Genomic DNA, 20,007 nt, shown 5'->3' with positions numbered 1-20,007 from the left:
GCCCTTTCAATTCCTTCTGCTATTGCCAGACTCCACATATCAATCCCAACCTCGGTCAGATGAACCCCATCACTCCTCCAGTAGTTCCCCATTCCTGACTCCAAATCCCTGTGCCGCACACAAATACCCCCATTCTTGGCCACAAAACGGGACACCGCCCGATTTACCTTGATGCGAGCCTTATTGACCCTCTCCACTGACCTAGCCAGCCGCCAATGCTTCCTTGGAATAATGTCCGACCACACTATCACTAAGCCGGGATAAGAAACCCACAAACACAACATATCGTGTTTGATATCCCGTACCAACTCACGAAAAGGGCGAACCCCCAAATCATTCCCACCCACGTGCAAAACCAAAACTTCCGGCACCCTATCCAGCCGAGAGTATGTCTGGAATTCTGCTAACACCCTGCTCCACAACATACCTCTAAATCCCAGCCAATGCAAAACCGCATCCTGCCGCGGAATGCGCAACTGGCGACCGTCAGGGCGGACGTCCGCCCTCAAAGCCCCCCAATGCACGTAAGAGTGGCCCAAGAACCACACAAGACAAGGAAGCTGATCTGAAACGGAAAAGAAAGTTAATTACAAGCACACAAACGTTTCCACTAACAACATGACTCATAACAAATGGGGGCGCACGTAGGACCTAAACCTGTTGGACTCCCAACGGCCAATGCGCCGCACCCTTTCGTCATCCAAACCCCAGCGCCCCGCCTCAGTTGCTGCGCCAATCCTGAAGGAATGAGATGAGTAAAGACCAGCCGCGACGCCGACCGCCGCCAGGCATTTTTTAAATACTGCGCCAAATTGAAATCTGGACAAGAATGACCAATCCTTGTGACAAAGCAACAGCAACTCGGGCAACCCCACCTGTTGTTTAAAAGCCCGCATGCAAGCGACCGGACACATCGCCGATCCCGGGAGGGCAAACAAAACTATCCGCTTTCCTTTACCCAGTTGATCAGTTTTTGACCGCCGCAACCATACCTCGAGCCTATCCCCATATAGGCTCACCTCCTCCAGTCTCAACCCCCCTGCCCGCTTGGTACTAGGAGAAACCAGCTCGCCAATTCTAAATGCCCCAAAGAACGCTAAAGAAAATGCTAACTGAAATAACTCCACCTCGGACGAAGAATGACAGACCGACACCAACGATACGCCCAAAGAGATGAGAAGAGAAAACGACACGGGCCTTCTACAATCCGCTTCTGCCCTGCCTCAACGCAGACCCTTCAAAGCCTGTCCCACTAAAAACTCTTTGGACACATCCCGAAAACCCCGCAACTTAAAACCAAAAGCCAACGCAGCAATGAAACGATTGACCTTTGCCAACGAAAACCCTGCCTCCCAGGCGTCCCCCAACCAGTACAAAAGTGCCACCAACCTGTCATGATCCGTGCTGACGTTACCCAACTCTCTTACCCACTCATCCCACTGCTTCCAACAAGCAGAATAAGCCCTCCACGTCGTACGTGCCAATGACCTTTCCATCAATCGCTCTACGGGACCGAAACCAGATCCCAGAGATGTTCCGGACAAGCCAAACCGAGACGCTCCGCTCCCGGTGCCAATTGACGAAATCGATCCCACTGCGAGCGAGAAAGAGCATCAGCGATACAGTTCCGTACCCCCGGCACATGTACCGCCACCACCCACGCGTTCAAAGACAAACACACCAAAACTAAATGTCGCAACAACTGAACTACCGGAGGAGAGGAGGCAGTGATATTATTAATGGCCAGTACCACCCCCATGTTGTCGCAGTAAAAACGAACCTTCTTATCCCTAAGCTTGTCCCCCCAAATGGTCGCCGCAACCACGATAGGGAACAGCTCGAGCAGGGCCAGATTCCGCGTGAGTCCACTGGACACCCAGCTAGCCGGCCATTTTCCTGCACACCAAGGACCACCCCCATACGCTCCAAACCCACCTGCACCAGCCGCATCCGTAAAAATTTGTAAATCACTCGTATCCTCCGCTGGAGCCATCCATAGCGAGCGACCGTTATACTGACCCAAAAACTCGTCCCAAACCTGCAAATCAGCCCGATGCTCTTCCTTGAGCCGCACAAAGTGATGTGGCGCACGAACCCCCGCCGTCGCAGCCGCCAAACATCTACTAAAAACCCTCCCCATTGGCAAGCGAAATTCAACTTCCCCAGCAGTGACTGGAGATCGTGCAACGTAATTTTTCTTAACCTACAAGCCCGACGTACCTCCTGCCTCAATGACCCTAGCTTATCCGCCGGAAGACGACACTCCATTGCCACCGAATCAATTTCAATTCCTAAAAAACAAATGGTCGATACCGGGCCCTCAGTCTTTTCAGGCGCCAAAGGGATTCCAAAATCCCTCGCAACCTTCTGCAATGAATGAAGCAAATTACCGCAAATAGGCGAACCCCCCGGGCCGATGCACAAAAAATCATCCAAGTAATGTATCAAAGAGTCGACCCCGGCTACTCCCTTCGTCACCCATTCCACAAAGCTACTAAACGCCTCGAAATATGCGCAAGAAAGGGAACACCCCATCGGAAGGCACCTATCCACATAAAAAGCCCCGTTCCAAAAACAACCCAACAAACGTTGGCTTTCTGGATGAACCGGCAACAACCGAAAAGCCGCCTCAATGTCGGTTTTTGCTAACAGTGCGCCGTGCCCCGCAACCCGAACTAGCCCCACCGCCTTGTCGAATGATGTATACACAACGGAGCACAACTCGTGATCAATCCCATCATTCACCGACGAGCCCTTGGGAAACGATAAATGCTGAATTAAACGAAATTTTTTAGCCTCTCGCTTTGGCACAATACCCAATGGGGACACCACTAAATCCTTTATTGGCGGATCAACGAAAGGCCCTGCCATGCGCCCCAACGAAACTTCTTTCAACAATTTTTCCGACATGACCTCTGCATGCAAGTAAGCCGACTTAAGATTGCGCCGCGTAACCGGAACCTCATAAGGAGGCGGAGGAATAATGAAACCAACACAAAAACCTTCGTAAATTAACTTGGCTGCAACCCTATCCGGATACTCATTTAGATACGGGACCATCCTTTCCACCCTCACCGGCGACAACCCCTTGACCAGTGGAGGAGGACTGGTTCCCTGACCGCTTCTTCCGCATACATTTTGTAGCCCCGTGGGATGAACCATTACATTCCGAACACACGTGCTTGAACTTACACGTGGCCCCAAACTTACACTGGCCATCATTAAATTGCCAGCAGAATCCCAGTTTTGCCCCTGAACCTTGCCCGGACTGGCTGGATTGACCTCCTTGGCCAACGCTCCCGGGAAAGGACTGCTTCACCGGAGCCGTAACCCTCAACCAAAGCGCAATGTCCTTCTGATCCCACCGAATCGCCGGCCGAACCGCCTTACGCTGACGGAATTGCTCATCGTACCTTAACCACGCCTGCCCCCCGTATGCCCTGTGAGCTTCCCCGATGGCATCAAAATAGCAAAATAACGCCGAGCAATTTTCCGGTGCCTTCTCTCCGATCACACTGGCTAATATGGCAAACGCCTGCAACCAATTGCCGAACGTCTGCGGGATAAGCCTATACCGCCGACGTTCCTCCTCCTCCTTCTTACTCTCGTCCCGCTTGCCTTTATCCAAATTGAATTTTGCAAGCGTCAGAAGAGAAAAAATCTCCACATACTCGTCCTTCCAGATCCGCTCGCGAACCTCCTGTTTTAAGTGCGCCCCCAACGGACCTTCGAAGCAAACATACACCTCGCCACAAGCACGATCATCAAGTCGCACCCTATCGCCATCTTTTTGCGCCTCGGTCTGCACTGATACCGCGACCGCCTCTTTAGACGCCAGCCCTTCCACAACCCCTGGACGCGACTGTAACGATCCAACCTCCCGGGGACCTTCCCAAACTACCGCCGGGGACACCGCCGTAACTACCGGCACCGCCGCCCTATCTAGGCGCCCGACCAGCCCCCACAAGCAACCCACTAAATCCGCTAGGCCCCCGCCGTCGCGCCCGACCGCGCCGCTACCGGCAGCCGATGCCACGCTCGCTGCCCCCCTACCGACACCCGACATAAAAATCGCTGGATACGGCAAAGAAGGAGTTATGCACTCACCGGGCTGCACAGGCGCTGTGTTCCCGTCAGCCGGACCATCCTGACCTCTCCGAAAATCGTCCACTTCGCCTTCTTCCAGATCCTCTCTCGCAGACGACTGGCCATCCCACCGACATCTCCTACATGGGGACAACGACGCGCTGTCCGATGGGCCGGCCACCTGCCGCCCGACCGCGGGGACCCAGACTTCCGACCGGACCTGTTGCCTCGTCGTCGCTGCAGATCTAGGCGTCCTCCTCGACGGTCTCGAGGAAGCCAGCCCCCTGGCCAGAACATCACCATGCGGGGCTGCCGTAGACTGTTCTCCGGTTCTTCCATCCGATGGAGGAGGGGTGACAGGGAGCCCGGCCTGCGACCCCCTGTTTACCGCCGGACCTCGTCGCGGCTGGGGATTCCTGCCAGGACGCAGGGCCTGGGAAGATGCGGCCCTCCCAGCTGCCTGGCCTGCAGCGTCCTTTAAAGGGCTCCCCTTGCGACGCCGTGTCCGCGGGACCACCTCCGGGCTGAGGCGTTCTGGAGGGCGGGACCGCCGGGAGCGACGGGGAGACCCGGCCCGAGCCACCGTCGCCCCTGACGACGCTCTCTGCCTCATGCGGGCTGGAGCGCGTGTTTCCGACTCCCCCCCCCGCCGCTACAGCACTGGCACTAGGGAGGGGGCCGGGGGATGGGAGCCTGTCCCCCTGATCAACAGGCCTCGGGCGCCGGGCCTGACGTGGCGATGCTTCACCCGGGATCCTTGCCAGTGCGGCCACGGTCTCCTCTAACCAGCCGGGACCGTGGAATGCAGCTGCCGCACGCAGCCGCTCAAGCATGCCGACCTCCGACATGACAGGTAGGCAAAGAGCGGGGCAGCAGTGGGAGCTTATGAAAAATATGTGTTTCTCCTCCCGCTGCTTCCGGCTCAATGCCGAAAACAGCGGGAAGACCAGTTACGTCCCCTAACTCCTCCCTACCTCTCATCTACCTCCCCCTTGCATCTCCCTCTTGTTAACCCTTTCCCTCCTAGGTCTTGTCATGGAGGCTTCCCCCTGAAGCCCTGCGGGCTGCGTCCAGCCTCTTCTTTCTCTTTCTTGCTGCCTTTTCACTTTCTGTCACACACGGGAAGGGCCTAGGCAACTTCACCCCCTCCCTGTCTCTCTTTCGCCACAGCGCTTGTAGGGAGGCTCACCGCGCTCGACCTCTCAAATCAAGGACCCTCTCTGACATAGAGCCTACTCGTGCCACCGGAACTATAGCACTATTGCTACACTATGGGCCACAGCACGCGCACGCTAAACCCTGTTAAGCGGGAACAGCTGCCTTTTATGATCTAAACACCACCCCCATGCTGAATGTGTCCTCATCACTGATATGGCGCAACGAGCGTCAGAAAAATGGCATCCTGGATGTTTCTCCCACCATCGCCTAAGAAGACAGTGAATCACTATTGTCTGCCTGCAATAAAAGCTACGTTGCACAATATACACTATATGGACAAAAGTATTGGGACACACCTCCTAGGTGTTTCATTCAGTCCCATTGCCACAGGTGTATTAAATCACACACCTAGCTATGTAGTCTGTTTTTCCAAACCTTTGGGAAAGACTGGGTGGTGCTAAAGAGCTCACTCAAATAGAGCGTGGTACTGTAAGAGGATGCAACAATTCAGTTTGTGAAATTTTTTCCCTCCTAGATATTCCATGATCAACTGTGATTGGTATTATTGCAAAGTGGAAGCGTTTACTAACCACAGCAACTCAGCCACGAAGTGGCAAACCACGTAAAGTTACAGAGCAAGATTGCCAAGTGCTGAGGTGTATAGTGCATAAAAGTCACCAACGCTCTGCCGACTCAATTATTGCAGAGTTCCAAACCTCCTCTGGCATTTTCTTAAGACTATAACTATTGATTGCACATTGATCTCTGTCATGTAATTGTTATGCGTATTTGGTTGGTGTAGCCCCATAGATTATACCATTAAACAGTCAGTCCTTCCTGTTTAATTGACAGGGTACTTTTACATCGCCCAATTTTGGCTAGTGCAATGAGCACTGATCAACGAGACAAGAAACTAGTTTGGGGACGAGTGCTTGTTACTCCAATCGCTCGTTCTCATACATTAGTATCATGTCGGCAGCACGTCTCCCTGTTTACACAGGGAGATGTGCTGCCTACAACGAGAATATTTTTAACATTTAAAACGATATGATCAGCAGATAAACAAGCGTTTTCTCGTTCATCTGCTGATCGCTGCCCTCTTTACACAGGGCAATTATCGGCAACGGGCGTTCTATGGATGCTCATTTGTCCGATAATTGGCCAGTGTAAAAGGGCCTTAAGACTTTCAGCAGAATCTGTACGCAATCGATGGGGATATAAGTCACTTGAGTCAGTCACTGCACTTTAAAATGGTCAGATCCTATTGGCTTGTTTGAGGGAAAGTTTTTCTTCATGGTTCATTCCTCTGTGTTGCTTCAAGGATTCTTTTCTACACTACTTGTGTAATGTTGGGGTAGGGAGACAGACAGGTGAGCCCTAATCTACCCGCCACTCAGTCCCTGCCTACTTGCAACGACCCGCCCTAGGCGATGGGGTACAACTGGGCGACGGTCCCTACACTCAATAGGTGCACGACAGACAAACAGACAAGGGTACAAAGAAGCCGGGGAAATAGGGGAGTTGCCCACGGGAACACCGTGAGCAACAAGCGAGGTGAACGAGCCGAGTCAAACCAGGAGATGAGCGAGGTACAATACGCAGAGCAGAAGAGTGGTCAGTAAAGCCAAGGTCAATTTCAAGCAGAGGGTCAGTAGTTCAAGAAGCTGCAGCAGGGCCAGGAAACCAGCAGAGAAGATATATGGCTTGTGATTGGCTCTCCCACTCCTAAGCCTGCCATCCTGAGTGGTGGAAGATGGAGTCAGTCTCACAGACATAGAAGCAGGTGCAGACTGATTACCTATGGGCGTGGATACAGAAGTTGTGCCTGGCAGATCCTTAACAACTTGGCTTCTCCTTGTCACGGCTGGACCTTCCTCTACTTCTTCCCCCCGTCCACCTCTGACAGACAATAACATTTTCCCTTACTTCTCAATGATTTATATGGCTTAGATATCTGTGCAATCTTGTTCACCCCTCTCTAGAATAATCCTGCCAAATAAAGACGTTTATATCTTCTTTACAACTGCCAATGGAAGCTTCTGGTAATCTGAAAAGGGAGATACAGGAAAAGAAGAAGAAATATACAGATTTCTTTAAAATATTAGTAGTTCTTACTTATTGGTCTGTCTATAACAATATCCCTTTATCCCCGTTATCCCCTCCCAAACCTCATCTACCCCACAGTCCCTGAGGCATACAATATTCTTGATTCTAGCTGTTTTCATTTCAATAGATTTTTATTGAACAGGTTTTCTTACATTTTTTGTTTGAGAAAGTAACAAAAATACAGACTCGCAGAGTCCCATAAATCGAAATACAATAATACAAGTATATAAGGAATTAGGCCAACATGGCCCCTTAACCAAACTCACATTACATTAAATCTATGATGTCAAAAATATTCTAGTTGTTTAAACTGAAAAAGGTTCCAGGTTGGGTCTAATTTCTACAGCCAAGAACACTTTCTCTTGCCTATCTTTTATAAAATCTTGTTCTCTTTATTTTAGATTTTTTTTCACTGTATTGATTCAACTATTTTTAGCTTTCTAAGGACTCTGATCAAATCTGCGTATGTAGGTGGTATTGAGGATTTCCATTGAGTCATTCTGACCTTTATTCCATGTTTAATGGGGTTGTCTGTTTATGGGGCGGTTTTTCATACTGATGACCCAGCTGATCGGAACAGCTGATCGGTGCGGGGTCTGGGTGTTAGACCCGAACCAATCATATACTGATGACCTATCCTATGGATAGGTCATCAGTGTGAAAAACCGCCCCATGACCAGACAACCCCTTTCTTCTCTGACCATTTTGTTATTCTTTTTTAGAACCTAACAAGGTTACTTTCATAGTTTTCTAGAATATCCTAGAGTAAGTGAAAGTAAATAGTAGAAATCTTTTTTTTTTCTGGGTCATTTCCATAGGATCATACAATTTTATTGGTTATAATGACTCAGATCTCTTCTGGGTTTTCTTAATCAATAATTTGAGAAAACTTCTCACCCTCGCATAATACAGGAAGATTATATTTTGATATCAGAAGAACGTATGCGTTGTCTCCTATTAGCTCTAATAGTTATCCAATAAGTTCTTCAGTGTCCTTGCACCACTATCATACCACTGCTATTTTCATATCTATTATTTGATTCAACCCTGGATAAGTATAAATATTTATATCAATTTCCAAGTGAATTTGTATGTTATATAGTTAAGGCTAAGTTCACACTAGCATTGTCTCTCGTTTAGGTCTCTTCCGTTAGAGGAAGAGCTGACCGAAAATCCAAACGGAAAGCATCGCTTCCGTTTGAATTACCATAGATTTCTATGGTAATTCTTTTGTTTCAGTTGGATTCCATTTGCCTCTGTCCCGCTAGGTTTCCGTTTTTTTCATGGAAGCAAAAGTGCAGTTTCGGTCATCTCTTCCTCTGACGGAAGAGACCTAAACTGTGAACTTAGCCTTACATATTATTCTCCAGGTTATTATAGTGTCTCTAAAGATTACTATCTCCTCTTGTCCATTTAACTTTTGGTACTGTAGTTTTTCATAGCGGAAAACCTTACTCAGGCTAAAGCTTGTTCTAATTATCGATAAGTAAGATAAGATGAATGTGTTCTCAATTCTTTTATATATCTAATTAAATACACAATGTTATATCTAATATTGTTATAATGTCTAATATTAGGCAGACCAGTAAACCTTTTATCTGTAGGTTCATAAATTATTTTATTTTTGCTTTCAGCTTGTTTCTCCATACGAACCTAGAGAATGTGTTTAATCAAAAAGGGCAAAACCTGCATTAAATACATTAATTTTTAAAGAATGCATTCTACCAAAGATGATCAAAGGGAGGCCTGACCACCTTGTTAATTTTTATTAAAAGGAGTTAAGGTAGTAACTATATTTTCAATAATGTTCTAAATGTTATCTAGGTATAAGACTAAATCTGCAAAATATGAGAGTTGAACTTCCTCACTCCCTATATTAATCCCCTTAATTTTTTGATCATTTAAAAGGGCTAATTCCAGTGGCACAATTGCCATATCGAACACGAGAGGAGACAAAGGGTTCCCTTCTTGGAGCCCCTACTCAACCTAAAGGGTTCAGACATAGAGCCGGCTATACATATTTTAGCCTTTGGGTCTCTATATATCTCTCTTAGAAATTCCTTAAAGGCTCATTCCAGCCCAAATCTCTGCCGAACTAAGAAAAGTCAATCCCAGGACACATAGTCAAAAGCTTTTTCTGCATCAAAGGATATAATAGACTCCTTTTGGTATTCCCATGTCCTGAGATATGGAGTTGTCACTTTTCAATTGTGCCAGTACTTTGGTTTACTCAATAATTAAGGAGAACGCGTTTGGCTGGAACAAACAGTAAATCAGCAATGCCAGTATCTGTAGCTATATTGTTTTCATATGTACAGTTTCTCCATCATACATCACTGGGGAGTGGCCACATCCTATAATTGTCTATGGTTTTATTAAAGAGGACCTGTTCCTAGGTCATATATGTTGAACTGGTTAACTAGTGCTATCTCCCTGATTACAACGCTTTATTTCAGATCATTTCAAAATGATCTAGTGACAGGTCCTCTTTAATAGCTTTAAAGCAAGAGGAATTTGAACGCGCGCTCACTAGCCCCGTTTTGATCCCCTGAGGACGCTGTGTTTACAGCGAAACATGTCGGGGGGGGGGGGGGGGCTCTATTACAATTTTAACAGCTATGACAGGCTAGCCTCTACACATTAATCAATCGTCACACCACTAGCGAACGTTCAGCAGTCTGCAGCTGCGGAACGCAGCAGCTACACTCCTGTATCTACGATACTTAATCCTGCCACAGTGAAGGCACTGTTCACATAGAGCTTGTGCTAGCTGTCTTTAGCTATAAATTTTAATCTATTGCGCATGTTGCCTGTCTTTCCTTTGGACATTTTATAAGTACATCAATAAAAGTTATATTTTATTAATTTTTCAGTTAGTAGTTGGGAAATTGTGTTTTCACTGTGCCACAGGAACATCAGTTCCTTGATTCATTCATATACCTGCCAACTACTAGGGTCTTCGTAGTATCTCACAGGTCCTGTTTAATACGCACACATATGCATACACAGGAGACCCGAGGCTATGGACAAAGTAGTCAAATGATCATAGCATGTAACCATTTACCAGTAATGTCAGATGGATGAATTGAACTTTAAAAATAGCTCCCACACAAACGCACTCTATATATGTAATCCACCCAACTAACTTGTTGAATAAATAGTTTGAAAGTAAACAATATATATATATATATATATATATATATATATATATATATATATAAAATTTTAATCCTTTAACCCCTTAACGACCGGCGTATAGTGTTTTTATGTCGGTCGTTTAGGGTAGTTCTTCTGAAGTGTCGGATTTTCACGTCGGCACTTCAGAAGAACTTTTCTGCCATTGTGCCGGGATCTCTTGAAGACCGGGCTGTTAGTAGCAGCCTCGGGCTTCAGGGCAATGATCGGAGACCACTAGCAGTGGTCTCCGATCATTTTTAACCCCTCAGATGCGGTGCTGAATAGCAAGTGCCGCATCTGAGTGGTTTGGGAGGGAAGGGGCCACATCGGAGCGGTTTTGGGGATCTCCTGAAGTCCGGGCTGCTGGTAACAGCCTCGGGCTTCAGGGCAACAATCGGAGACCACTAGCAGTGGTCTCCGATCGTATTTAACCCCTCAGATGCGGCACTCAATAGCAAGTGCCGCATCTGAGTGGTTTGGGAGGGAGTCGCATCAGAGCGGTTTTCCGGGTCATCAGGTAATCTGCCTCTGAAGACAACGCTGTTAGCAACAGCCTTGGCTTTAGAGTGATGATCGGAGACCAATAACAGTGGTCTCCGTTCATGTGATCACTGTGAGAACCATTCACAGTGATCACAAAATGAAAAACGAAGTGTTTCTCCTACCTGTCTCTCTGTCTCTCCTCACACTTGTTACTTTGTATGAGAAGAGACAGAGAGAGAATTTTACTGTGAGACCAAAGACACAAAATTACAATAAATCTAATATATAAAATTTATATAAACTTCAATTGTATACCTAGGCGAGGGTTAACCTTAGGGCACGTTCACACGTGGCGGAGTTTTTCTGCTGCAAATGTTGGTGCAGATTTGGGGCAATTACGCAACGAATCTGCACCAACATTTGCATATTTGACAGGTAATTCAGATGTTGCAGAAAAGACAGCGGACTTGCCACAGATTTCAGTTTTTGCATTGCAAAGGCTGAAATCCGCAGTGAAATTCCGCTTCTTCTCCGCCACAGACAGTGAATTCCACAGCAATTTTGCCACGTGTGAACGTGCCTTTAGGGTTAGTCTAGGGTTATTCTAGATTCTATTCTAGAGTTAGTCTAGGGTCAGCCTAGGTTTGGTCTAGGGTTAGCATAGGGTTTTTGTGTAGCGTACGTGTGTGACGTCTGTATTTTATTTGTGCAAAAAAAAAAAGTAAAAAAAAAATATATGTAAAAAAAGAAGTTTTATAGTCTACGTGTTTGTTCGACATCAGTTTTTTGTGGAGCGTGCTTTTGTGCCGTCCGTGTATTTTTGTCTGTGAAAAAAAAAAAGTTACGAAAAAATCATAAAATTTGTCTGCGTGTGCGTCTGGTTACAATCTTTGTCGTACGTGTGTGTAATTACAATGGCCCATAGAAGGTTCACTGTGGAAGAGGCATACGCCATGTTAATTTCTGACTCTGATGAAAGCGATACAGAAACCGCATCCGAGGTACAAATGTATTCTACCAGTGATAGCGACGACAGTGATACGCTTTCTGCAGTTCAAGTGTCGCTGCAGAGTCCACAAGCACAGGGCATGTCGCAGAAGTACCACAAAACACGGCCCACTCTATTCCCCCAGAATATATTGAGTGGGTCCCCACAGAGTCATTTTCCCCTAATATCCCAGAATTTATTGCCACACCAGGGATAAATATTAATGTGGAAAATTTTACAGCCCTCGATTTAAAAAAAATATTAATTACAGATGAACTATTGGAGCTGGTTGTTAACCTAAACCAATCTGTATGCTCGCCAATTCTTTGCTGAAAAGCCAACGTCCTCCTATGCAAAGGAGTGGCACCCCACAAATACTGGCAAACTTAAACATTTTTGTGGCTCATCCTCAACATGGGGTTAGTGAAAAAGCCCTCAATCCGGTCATATTGGGCAACAAGCCCTACACATGCCACACCTGTTTCTCCAGCCGTTATGACCAGAAGCGAAGCAGATATGAGGTGCTAATGCGCTTCCTTCATTTTAACGACAATCACCAGCCGCCCCCCCCCTAGTGATCCAGGCCGTGACTGCCTGTATAAAATAAGGCCCCTGATAAAAATTTTGGAGGAGTCATTTATTCCGATGTACAACCCCGAAAAAAAACTAGCTGTAGATGAATCGCTGATGAGTTACAAAGGCAGGCTCTCATTCCACCAGTACATCCCCTCAAAGAGAGCAAAATATGGGGTTAAAATCTACAAGCTCTGTGAGAGCGGTACAGGCTACACATCTGCCTTTAGAACCTATGAAGGCAAAGACCGTGATATTACCCACATTATTAACTCATTTACTTTCACACTGTTTTTGTAGGGAGAACCAAAAGGGAGGGTTGCTTATTGGATAATGTTTCACTGTAAAAATGCAGCAATACTGTATTTTCTGGAAAAACCTATTTTTTATTTCTTTCCACCTATTAAAAATACTCACTATACCCCTAGATGAATATTAGCAGGACATTTATACTTGTCAAAATGACCTGCAGTACCACGGCAAATATAACGTGGTTCCCTAAAATCAGCTCTGGCGTAAAAGGCCTCCAAAAGCCAAAATGGACTCCTTCTATGATATGCCCTGTAACAGGTCCGTATTATAGATTAGACACACATATTTGGTATTCCCGTACACGGGAGAAGTAGCAGAGTGTGGAAAGGTGTAACTTTTACCAGTATGTCATATGGTGTTTTGAAATGGCCTAAGAAAAGTGACACTTTTGTAAAAAAAAATGCAATTTACATTTTTTTGGCCCAAGTTTGGACAAATTCTGTAAAGTGTGAAGGGTTAAAACAAAAATTGAACCGCTAGAAATAGAATTTGAGGTGTGTATTTTTTCGTATCATGGTCATTTTTGGTAAATTCTGACAGTCTGCCACTCCAGTACTATGGCAAAATGCTGGTGAACTAAAATTAATTCTGGTGTGACAGGCCTCCAAAAGCCAAAATGGACTCCTTCTATGATATGCCCTATAACGGGTCCATATAATAGATTAGACACACATATTTGGTATCGCCGTACACTGGAGAAGTAGCAGAATGTGGAAAGGTGTCACTTTTACCAGTATGTCATATGGTGTTTCAAAATGGCTTAAGAAAAGTGACACTTTTGTAAAAAAAAAAGCAATTTACATTATTTTGGCCCAAGTTTGGACAAATTCTGTAAAAAGTGTGAAGGGTTAAAACGGATATTGAACCGCTAGAAATAGACTTTAGTGTGTCTAGTATTTAGAACACAATGTTTTTTTTACCATTATTTATTGGACTTCAAGTCGATTACCCATACATTAATACCATGGTGTAAAAAACTAAATTAAGACATTTTAGTGCGCAATTGAAAAAAGGGGCACTTGTGTTTTATACTATATTTCTGGTCAAAAAAAATAAACTTCACCTCCAAGTCAGGTGTCCTTATGATCAGGATAAATGAAAAAATATATTTCAATACATTTGTATGATAAAATTACTTTTATTTTCAAACTGTTACATTTTAAATGATGAAAAATCTAATTTTTTCTTTTTTCTCTGTCGTTCCACGGCTATAAAAAAGTAACAAAAATGTTACCTATACATATATACCACAAAAAGGAAGCACTACATGTCCCAAGAAAACAGTGCAAAACAGAGTTATACTGCGTTACATCTGTGAAGAGCAAAACTGCGAAAATTGCTCTTCACCTTTGGTATTAAGGGGTTAAAATCGTCTTCTTAAAATCGGCAATGATCACCTATCCACAGAATAGGTGATATGTCTGATAACTGGAGGCCCCACTATTGGGGTCCCGAACCCCCTTTTCCTTCTCACTGAATCCCCTACAGTGAGGAGGACATTAAATAGAGCGACGGTTGAGCATGAGATTGCCACTCCATTTAGTGTCTATGGGATTGATGAAAACAGACAAGTGCTGTAGTGGTCTATTTCCACCATTCCCGAAGACTTTGAATGTAGCGGCAGCGCGCATGCTCGACCACTGCTCCATTTAATGTCCTTCTCACTGCCGTCAAACAGTAAGGAGGAATAGGGAGTTCAAGACCGGTGCTGGTCCCAGTAGTGGGGTCTTTAGCGATCAGACAATTATAACCTGCTGTGTGGACAGGTGATAATTATCGATTCTGGGAATAACCCTTGAGAGCTCATAGTCTATAAACTTTTGAACACTTTGTCAAAGCTAATTTCTTCTTAAATCCTGGTAATGTACAAGGCATACACATTTAATATGTCAAGTTAGCAAACTTGACCTATTAACTGGATTGAGACACAATCTGTTACAATACTGGATGTCTTGGAATTCTTCTAAAGTTACTTCTGTGGTGGCCTCTTCTTGGCCAAGTAGTATAAAATATTATCAAAGTTAAGAAATTATTATTTTGATAGCAGAATTACTCAAATATTATAGACACATGATCAAGACAATGAGGAGCTATGGAAAAAAAATGGGGCTGTGACAGTTTTGTAAACCATGACACATATATAGTTGCGTTATTAACGATTTCAATTATCTTGTGCCAGAAATTATTTAGTAATGTCAAAAGTGTTGACCACAGCGCAATAATGTCTGCAGTAGGGTACATTTTTGTTTCACTGTAATAGTTCCATTACAAATTGAACCACAGTCCGAGTGTACATTTTTTGCATATTGCTTGAAGGATTTTCAGTGAACTATAACATTCTTTCGAAAATCCAAGCATTTTATATTCTATTTAAAAAAAAATATCAAAAAATGATTACTATAATCCCTATAGAATATCCGTTTAGTGCCTCAATACAAACTATGGTAGTAGCCCTAACAGTCCATGCACATGCCTGTACAGTGGCACACCGCTTCCCTATAGGTACAGTACAGACCCAAAGCATTATGCATGGTTCCGTAGTAATGCTATGTACTGTACATGAGTACTGAGTACCTGGCAAGATGGAAGGAGCGCCATGAGAACCAGTTCACTTGGATGGTGCAGGTGGAAAAAACATCCAGAACCGTGAATAAAGGTCACACATATATATATATAAACTACATTTCTTACCCCTGCAGGGTAAAAAGAACAGCACAATATCGCAATGTCCAACATTTGTAAACCTCTGTTATTCTACTCCAAGGTATCCATAGAGATTGTCATAATAAAATCATGCAGCACACCAGAACAGTCCAATTCTAGGTTTCGCCTTTTGGCTGTTTTTCAGGCCATGCCATTAAATGGTTATTCTATAATATAAAGGCTGTGAAGATATGCCCCTGCTCTTGCCAGCATTTCAGTATCTGTCAATATGTAAAAGGAATATAAAAACATGTATTTATCATTAAGAACCTGGACAAATTTGAAGCAGGTCCTATACTTTTACCAACCAATTAATCAAACTTTTATCAATTGTCCTTTAGTATTATTATTAAATGTTAGTGTTTGAAAAAGGGGTTCTGCACATTACAAGTGTTTTCCGAGATTGGCGGAAAATAAAAATCTTTTAAATATACTTTCCATTATCATGGCCTGCTGTGTCACCTGCTCCAGGCTTCTGTTTAAAACACAGGGTAGCGACTTAATGTCCATTGAAATATCACTTTACATGACTATTTCAGACAATCATGGCATGGCACTGTGACATTGTGTCTAAGGGGTGAGTCTGCTTCCACAGAACTCAATGTAAGTAAACTCATCCTTGCAGCCATTCATATGGAAAAGCCTGAGCTCTGTATTGCTTCCTCCTAACACTCATAGTGCACTTTGTAGCTGATCTCAACATCAAAATTGTAACCTTAAAGTATATTATAAAGGGGAACACTTTTCATGCTCACACTTTGTAAGCACATATAATATTAGTGTGGTACCCCATTAATGATTGCCATTATGTTTATGGCCAACTTCAAGCAGAAGTATTTTGCTTTTCCATATGTATTGTGCACAGGAAAGCATTTATTCCTGCATTAACCTGCAATCAAAATGTATGGACACAAAAAAAAAAACACCCTGTGTATATAATATATGTATTTACTGTGTACATATGTACACACAGCTATTACACATGTCACTTTTCGGAGTGAACCCAGGGACACTGGGATTCTCAGGAGAGGCAGTAGTTGAGCACCACCTGCAGGAATGATTATACCTACAGGAAAGTGTAGAGAGGCATAGAGATTATTTACATAATACATGTTGAAACAACTATTACATCTTTTTATTTCTTCAATTAAAAACATATAGAATTAAAAAAAAAATCGTTTTACAAGCAAATACTGAAATTCATATGGAAGAACAAGGTTCTTTAGACTTCTAACAATCATCAAACTGGGAATAGTGCAAAATCAATTCTGAAATCAGATCCCCTACAACTGATACTGCACAGAGCACATAAACTGTAGAAATGTTCAGTTCTATGTTAAAAAATTGTTGTCTAACACAAACTCTTGAACTTTGACCATTCTGGATAAATTTTATGATGCAATCCCCCTACTTTATCTTTCAGCTACAAATGTCCATTTATCTCCGTTCCCACAAGCATGAAATCCTAATAATACAATAAGTGGTTGGTTCCTGACAGCAGATGGTGAACGTCACACCAGTAATACGTACCTGCAAATTGATTATTATGTTTCTCTGAATTACATTATATTTGTAATGGATTTTTGTAGCAGACATAAATTCAGAAGGGATCACCTGTATATGTATCATTACACATGCAAATTAGAAATTCTGTTTGTAAAGCATACACCAAGGGATATCTAAGGGCCTGTTCACATCACTGTCGTGTTTCGTTTGGGGTTTCCGTACATCCATTCCATCAGAGGAACAGATGAACGGAAAGCCGAACGGAAACCATAGCTTCCGTTCGCATTACCATTGATTTCAATGGTAATGCTTCCGTTGCAGTTGGTTTCCGTTTGTTTCCATTCCGTAAAGTTTCAGTTTTTTCAACGGAACCAATAGCATAGTCAACTACAGTATTGTTTCCATTCGGCTTTCCGTTCATCTGTTCCTCTAATGGAATGGATGAGCAAAAAACCCCAATGAAATCTGACGGTGATGTGAACAGGCCCTTACCTGGAGGACTACTACAGGTTTTTCAGATTCAAATGTTGGTTTAGTATGGATACATAAAAATAAGACAATAGACAAAATGAGCAGATTAGAATTTGCTCTGTGTTCATATTTTAAGGGGTATTTTATAGATTTCTACAGTATAAACTACATGGCTACCTGGACATTATAATCTCACTCTAACAGTAGTATTATGGGCACTAAATGGGTTACAGAAAGGGCCTAGGACTGCAGGGTATGGGAAGTAGGAAGGAGCTAGTTAAGCGGGAAAATGGCTCGAAGCTTTATTGGTTAAGACTGATTAGGTAAAGGGGGGCTAGTTTAGCTTAAGTACAGTGGAATATCCTGGGGACAGTCTCTCACCTTCTACCTGCGTTTGTGTGAAGAACAGAATGAAGATGGATACTCTGGAGTACCAGGTTTTGGAGTGGCTGGCGAAGTAAGGTTCCTCTTGGCTTGAAGGCATGCTGGTGCGCTGCTGTCCAAGTGCAGCGGTGCCTGCAGGTGCTACTTTAGTAGAAGGGAGAGGTAGGCCTCTCAGATGCACGGTAGTAGGTAGAGCGGAGTGCAGGACCACTCGGCTTCTTCCCCTGACTGTATTCCCCCCCACCCAACCCCCCTTGGCGGTAGTGTCCAGCTGGCGGCCTACCCGCCTAGCTGGTACGCAGTCTGCTTGCAGGAAATTACGCCCTTCTATAGTTTCGGCTAATCAAGTGCGACGTTAAGACTCCTCTGCTGCTAGGCGGGCTGTTGCGGCTGCCTTCTGCTCGGCCTTACCTGTGAGGGGAGATCAAGAGCGGGCAGGGAGTATTTCAGGAACACATGATGCGGGTGAGTCCACGTACCTGAAGGCATTGTCCACTAAACTTTCATCCACCCAGGACAATAATGAGTTAGTGTCAGTTTTACATTCTGTGTTATCATGTATGAAAGGTGGTTCAATTTCTTCCTCGGGCGGGGGGGGGGGGGTTTGGTCTCCCAGCCCAAGAAGTCTGTGGTCCCTGGTTTAACTTTCGGTCTTTACTTTCTGTTGATATGGTGACAGTCGATAAAGAGAGATAGTTTGAGCAGGGGGCGGATAAAAAGCCAAAAGTGGCAAATACGTTTGGCAATTGGTTACAAGGTGTAACGGCTGTCGCGCAGTTCCCCGCTGCTTCCATGGCCTCTGCTCCGGTTCCTGCACCCTCCATTCCCTCATGCTCGTCCTGAGCTCCACTCACCCGATCCGGACGCTCTGCAGGCTCTGGGCATCGTCAGGTAACTGCATCTCTCACCTCCCTCCATGGCCATCATCCACTATGTGCTGCAGCCACTAGAGGGCGCACGCGCTGACTCTTCCCTTCTTATAGGGCTGGCATGTGTCAAAATCCTAAGACTTCCTTTTTAAGGACCCGGCTCCCTCTGATCTTTGCTTGTTCAACCAAGTTATCCCTGTGAGCTTCCCTGTACCCCAGTTTTCCCTGTTACCTTGCCTTCTGCCTTTGTCTGGATTTCCCGTTGTGACCTCTGCCTGAACTTGTACTATCCTTGCCTGCTGCCTGCCTTGACTTATTGCTATCCATACCCGTAACGACGTCTGCTTCTGGCCTATTCATCTGACTGCCTCTAAACCTGCTGTGCCAAGCGTTACCTTGGGTTACAAGCACCATCTCCCAGATGACACAGAGGATCCACAAACAAACCGGTGAGAACCGTGATAGTTTGAACAAGCCATGGATCCTCTTGACACAGCCCTGCCTGATTCGGCTGATATGGCTCAGGAACTTTCCAGACAAAGAGTCCGCCAAGACCAGCTTTTCCAGCTTCTGCAAAATGTGTCCACTCGTTTGAACGAACTAGCGCCTCCGGAGCCTCCGTTACAGCCACCACCACAGCAAGCTCCTGTCTACAGTCCAGGACTACATTTACCTACGCCTGCCCGCTATGAGGGTAACCCCAAAACCTGCAGGCGATTTGTTAATCAATGCAACATCCATTTTGAGGTCATGGCACATCATTTTTCCTCAGACCGGGCTAAGGTGTCCTACATCCTGTCTCTGCTTTCTGGCGAAGCGCTGGCTTGGGCATCGCCCTTGTAGGAGAGAGACGACCCCATAATGTATGATATTCAGAACTTTCTCTCCACATTTAAAAAGGTGTTTGAAGAACTGGGTCGAGCGTCTTCAGCAGCTTCCTCTCTTCTCAAGCTCGAGCAAGGAACCTCCACTGTTGTCCAATACGCCATTCAATTTCGCACCCTGGCTACAGAACTCCAGTGGAATAACGAGGCATTGGTATCTACCTTCTGGGAGGGTCTGGCGGGCTGAATCAAGGATGAACTTGCTGGCCGAGACCTTCCACCATCCTTGGATGACTTGATCACTCTTGGCAATCGGATTGTTATACGTTTCCGCGAGAGACAACAAGAATCTGCTCTCTGCAATCGG

General features: G+C 45.0%; 1 pseudogene; it reads right to left on the bottom strand.

Moving 5' to 3' along the window:
• Positions 1-623: 623 nt before the first annotated feature.
• LOC142659459 (uncharacterized) lies at positions 624-18,047 on the bottom strand (annotated as a pseudogene).
• Positions 18,048-20,007: the final 1,960 nt, after the last annotated feature.

This window comes from Rhinoderma darwinii, chromosome 1 (assembly GCF_050947455.1).
Source record: "Rhinoderma darwinii isolate aRhiDar2 chromosome 1, aRhiDar2.hap1, whole genome shotgun sequence".
NCBI classification, from domain to species: Eukaryota; Metazoa; Chordata; class Amphibia; order Anura; family Rhinodermatidae; genus Rhinoderma; species Rhinoderma darwinii.
The sequence above is the reverse complement of the archived record's forward strand: the minus strand, read 5'-3'. Positions and strand labels throughout refer to the sequence as shown.